Here is a 5,890-nt window from a genome sequence, read left to right as displayed (position 1 = left end):
CGTCTCACTGATGAGCACCTTCAGTCCACCCTGAGAGTCTCCACAACACGGGACCTCACACCAAACATAAACCAACTTGTTGCCAAAAAAAGATGCCAATCATCCGGCTCTGATAAAATGGCATAAGAGCAAAGAAAACTGAATGTTTTGATTCATTATTTGTTATTGCTGAAAAGCACAAATTGTTTTTATATTTCCAGGTTTTGTTTTGTTTTGCAGCATGTTCATATTTCTATCTTGTATAATTTTGACAGGAGATATTTTTATGGAGAGTAAAATCATTTGGGATATTTAAAATTTAGGTTTTTTATTTAAAATGACATAAAAGCAAAGAAAATCAAACGTTTTGATTTATTATTTTAATGTTTACTTGAAGTACAAGCACTGTCACCATTTTAATTTATTTTTTCAGGCGTTTTTTTTGCAGCATGTTCCAATTTCTAACTTGTATAATTTTAACTGGATATATTTTTATGGAGATCAAGATATTTTAAGTTATTTAAAGTTTAAGTTTATTTATTCCAGAATAACATTCCTGTCCGTTTGTATTTATATTTATGTTAAAAGTTAGTTTTAGTGTGTTCAATAAATGTTTGTTCTGTTCGGCCCGCGACCTGAAGTGTGTTTTGAATTTTGGCCCCCTGTGCAATTGAGTTTGACACCCCTGCTTTAAACGGAGAGCCGGTCACTTACATCAGATAAGTGCACGATTGACAACACACACGAACACACATATATCAGTATTGTGACAGTTAGTGTAAGCATGCCCGTCTCCCACTTATTGGCAAACTGTTAACCATTAGTACTTTTGCAGTTTCAAAAATACCCATTCAATGTGGTTCATGCATTATTTGCCCAGCAGCATTTGGTCATCCACCATTTGTGTTAGTTTCACACGATTTCGACCTATTCCGGGAGACCCAGCCCTGCCTCCACTCCTCAGTGAGTATCCCCGGGGCGGGCAGCCTGAACGAACGCAGGTGGGGCCCGGCTCGTCAATGTTGACCACACAGGCTGGCCAGGCCCACGCTATCATTCCGCCGGCCCCTCCCGCGCCACCCAGCACCCCCGCCCCACAGGCACGCACCTTGGAGCGAGCGCGGACTCCCTACTCGGTCCCCTCCCCGCTCAGAAATTCTCCACTTCCACCTTATTACACACACACACGCACGCAGTGCGCCTCGACAATCGGGATCGAACCGTGTCGACTTGGGTACGATCGCAGCGCACCAGTTCACCCCGGTAAGTTGCCCAAAGAGTATCTCTAAGAGGCTAACGGGCCAGCGGTCCGCCGGGGGAACTCCGCAACCCACACACACTCCTAATCTGATCAGTGCCCAAATAACGTGGTCTGCGCGCTTCATTTTCTTCGGCACTCTTGGTCCCAGACCTGGCCGGTATTTCTCCCACATTCATTCACACAGCTACGGATGCCAAGGCTGCACACTTCTCCTATTTGCCAAATGCGGTCTGCAGCAAGCCTCCCTTTTTTGTGCGACCTTGACAGAGACAAATGCCGCCACCAAACATCTCAACAATCGCACTCGCCCCGTACGGCTATTGGGTGCGATCTCAACATCCCAGCACGTCCCGGGGATTTTTCCTCCGGTGGCTTGGTGGGGCACGTCTCTTGTCGCACGCAGTGTTCAGTTGTATCTGTGCTTCCGCCCCATTCACACCGCTAAAATATACATCCTCATCCGGATCTGTCGCCAAAATAAAGTCCACGTTTTATGGGACTTTTCTATTATTATTCTTTCGTGACAGTCGATCAGAGATGTCCCAGACATCCTATCCTGTTTCACGTGCCCCCTCTCCGGGGCATTTCTTCTTTCTCATTCATCATTCACACCAGACATGTCACTCACACTGTTCACCTTTCCCCATTAAGCTTCATGTTATTTCTCCATTTTGATTTGCCTTTTTCTTTTTTCTATTTTTATTGAACATTTTCTTTTTCCTATTGGGGCCACTCCCCCCATTCAAAATTCACATTTTGATGACTTTTGACCAGGGGAGACAAATAAAAATACACTACAACAGACAGCATTGCTGCTATGCCAGCCGACACACGTTATGCCAACATTGATGTTTTAATTTTGTATTTGTTGGCTTGTAGTTGATGGTGTTAATATACCGAATGTGTTTGTGTTTGAATAAAAGGTTGAAAAAAAAACGTTATGCCAACATTTGTTATTTTGGGGGGCACCAACTCATATAACAACGTAAAACACATACATATTGTCATATAAAGCAGTTAACCAAATGTCTGATTTTTATGATTTGATTGGCGAATATAAAAACAAGGAATAAAACACCAAACAAGTTGTTGGATTTGGTCCACAATTTAGGGAGCGCTATCTGCGCCTCACGGCAAAAGCCATTGCCAATCACCTGTTATCCAATTCACTCACTGCGTGCTCGTTTAATTTCTTCAGATTTAGGAAAATGCAAAGACACTGAAGCAGAAATTAGACTTACACAGGTTGGTTGAGTTCAATCATAATTCTTGTTAAGAAAGCTCTGTTTTCAGGAAAGTACAATACAGCGCTGGGCCCTTCAAGAGCAGAAAGTCTCCATTCAGAAAAGGCAACGTTCAAGGTTCTTTGGTGAGCTTATATTCAGTTGCCCAGGCCGGTGTGGGGCGAGTTTGATGGGTGATGAGTCGTTGGGGTGGGGCGAGTTCGCAGTAGAGTTTGATTCCATGGGAGTGGGTGCTGGTTCTGGACGATTCGGTGTGTGTGTGGGGGCTGTTGTCTTCCATCCCGTCTTTCGGCCTTGGTGATCATCTTTGGCCGAGTCCTTGGCTGTCTCCTTTTGGCACCAGCTGGTTTTTATCTCCGAGTGACCTTCCTGTAAACATTCTCCTCCATCCTTGCACATATACTGTCGTACCTCATTCTTTCACTTTTGTCATTTTGTACGGATTTATGTGAGCTTTTTGGCTGTAACATCATTAATCTATTACTGTTCCCTGTCTATGCAAAGTTAGTTCTTTTGATACTCCATGTCTTTGCTCACATCATTATATTCTTAGTTTAATCATGCTTCCCACCATATCTATTCTTTGTTAGGCAAAACATTTCCCTCTGTGCAGAGCGTTCAGTAGTAATCGAAAAGCTGGCGTCCCGCATTAGGCGACATATGACGTTTAGTCAAAACACAAGATATAATCAAGTACTGAACGGTCAAGACGACTCTGGCCGTGTCCATGATTTAGAGAGAAAACATCAGGCATGCATTACACAGTTCCTTAAGGGTCATTAAGCTATTTAGGCAACATATCAAAAGACATTTATTTTGCAGTGCACAGAAATACATATTGAATCGTGAAGTTGTAGCAACCTCTGTTATTATCTTATATCAGCGTATCTGTTATTGTGGCTAGGCGGGTTTTGTGTCTTTTGACCCTATTCCTTCAAAGTCATAACATAAATGTTAATAATAATAATAATAATAATAATAATAACAAAGGTACTTCTCAAACCAGCAATCTAATTATATATCTGTATGTTGTCCAAAATGTAAGGATATCTGGCCAATATCTGATACTTATGGGAAACCAGGCCCCCTATTAAAAGCTTTAAATAGCTTGTTTGGGGTGACCTTTCACGCATCCGTAATACTGTTTGTTGTTTCATGTTGTATGTCTTGGATATTGCGTGAATAAACTCAAACTCAAACTCAAACTTGGTTCGATCCCAGGTGTGAAATTTAAAAAAAAAAAAAAAGTGAAACTGCAGTCGATATATTGGATAACAATATTTAGCCATATTTAGTCGTGAATTGCATTTCCTGTTATGCAAATGTATATGCTAATGAGTTTGGTGCCAGTCTAGCTGGCGCCAAGATGGCGCCAGTCGAGACGGCGGCATCTCGGCTGACGCCATCTTGGATGGGGTATTGTTATGCTAATGTATATGCTAATGTCTATGGTGCCAGCCGAGGCGGTGCCAGCCGAGGCAGCGCCATCTTGGTTGGCTGGCGCCATTTTGGCTTGCTGTTGCCATCTTGGATGGGGACATGTATGGGGCATGTATTATAGCAGCCGGATGTTGGTGCACCTAAGTTGACATTCAATAGTTAGTGGGGTCCGTTCAATAGTTTGAGTTTGTGGGGTCGTAGTCGTCTCCGAGAGTCGAGTCATTAAAGCGCTGTCACAATCATTAGCTATAGCAGAGTGTTCTCGCGTCACATGACCCCATAGGCGTGGTCTTTTCTCCGCCAAGTTTGAAGTTAGTTTGGGACGGATGACCATCGATCATTTTGAGATGACAAGCCAGCGCATGAGCTCTGATCAGCGGAGTCGGAGTGCGCCAAATATTGTTTCGAGATGGTTAAAGGTAGGTAATGTTACTATTTTATCGGTATAATAATAATAATAATAATAATAATAATAATACATTAGGTTTATTATAATAAACTAGGGTTATTTGTAAAACATGTGTTAGGGTAGTGCTCACTCTAACTTATTTTGCAAGAACCACACTGGAGACAAGATAGTCGTTTCAGACACCTGCAGGCGGAGAGTTCACTCGTCGCTGTGCTTACAGCGATGGTCGAATGACGTCTGACTCAGGCCTCATCAGGTGCATATTTATTGAGAAGAAACACAGTGGGGTTGAAAGTGGGGGTGTGGGAACACAGGATGGGGTGAAGCCGCTCCCCTGCTGATCAAAGCATAGCAGGGGGCCTTTTACGACTTTGTGGAAACAAAGCAACTTTGATTGCTTCCTCTGCAGCTAGTCAATCAGGTGAAAAGATCTTAGCACTTTGGTCTACTACTTTTGTTAAGACAGGACAAGCTAGGTAAATTATTACAGGTTACATTCCAACATAATCATACGATGAAGATATTCTGCAAACCCTAACAACATGGTGTAATGTTTATGTAATGTCATGCAGATATCATCGTTTTTGCCGATGTTCATGCACTCTGACGACGACTTTAGTGGAGTTTATCTAACACAATCAGACTACGGTGAGTCAGCCGTTCATCTATGGTAGTTAATATAAATGCTATTAGTTTGTGATTTATTTTATGTATGTAACAGATCTCGTAGCCGCAGCCATTAGAAAAAACAAGCCGCCGACACAAGCTGATTTCGAAACACAGACTCTAGTAGATGTCTCTGGACGACATTTTGAAGTACCAGAGGCGGCAGAGCCAACCGCATCAGAGCCAGCGGAACCAATCGCATCAGAGTCACGTGCTACCATTGAGACCAATCAACTCACGCCCCTCGCCGACCGACAGGAAGTTGTCACGAACATAGAGGTGGAGCCGGAAGCATTCACGGACACAGAATTGGCGGACGCTTTATCTGCATACGAAGGCGTGAACCACCCTTATGAGTCGACAAACAAAGTTAGAGGTATTCCCTTCTAATTTTTTTTCTCTTTCTATGTTATCATTCGACTAGCTATTTTTGGTATTATAACGGTTTAACTGATTTTAAATATCTACTTCCAGTTAAGCGTCGTGACACAGGGCGAGGGGTTCAAAGAGGAAGGAGGAGGAGGAGGGCGGCAGCCGTCTACAACACGAGCCATCCACACCGGCACGCGAGAGTCATCACAATAAGAATAGAAGGCGTCCAGTAAAGTGCAGTGGTAATTGTATCTACAAAAGTAGATTACAAGAATCTTTTAGGGTTATACGCATCCTGACAAATTTGGCTGAATCAAGGTAGGTCTGTTTTTATTTATTTCTATTCTGTTGTGTTTTTTTTTAAAAACAGAAATATGATGGATCATTGTAACCTCTCGCCAGCGGAGTCAGATTTCCTAACAAACATTGATGAAATAGATTTGCAACCATTTTGTGAAACGGTTACAAACCAAAGTGATACACCTGAGCTAGATTTGTTGAGCATTAACAACGATATTG

The 5,890-nt window shown here is 42.6% G+C and overlaps 1 long non-coding RNA gene across 1 annotated transcript; it reads left to right on the top strand.

Moving 5' to 3' along the window:
• The first annotated feature begins 4,900 nt into the window (after positions 1–4,900).
• LOC119126175 lies at positions 4,901–5,604 on the top strand. Its single transcript, XR_005098604.1, has 3 exons — positions 4,901–4,981; positions 5,055–5,375; positions 5,474–5,604. It is a non-coding gene; the product is annotated as an uncharacterized LOC119126175 (long non-coding RNA).
• The last annotated feature ends 286 nt before the right edge of the window (positions 5,605–5,890 follow it).

Source organism: Syngnathus acus, chromosome 8 (assembly GCF_901709675.1).
Source record: "Syngnathus acus chromosome 8, fSynAcu1.2, whole genome shotgun sequence".
NCBI lineage: Eukaryota > Metazoa > Chordata > Actinopteri > Syngnathiformes > Syngnathidae > Syngnathus > Syngnathus acus.
Note: the sequence above shows the minus strand (reverse complement) of the source record. Positions and strands in the feature narration are given on the sequence as shown.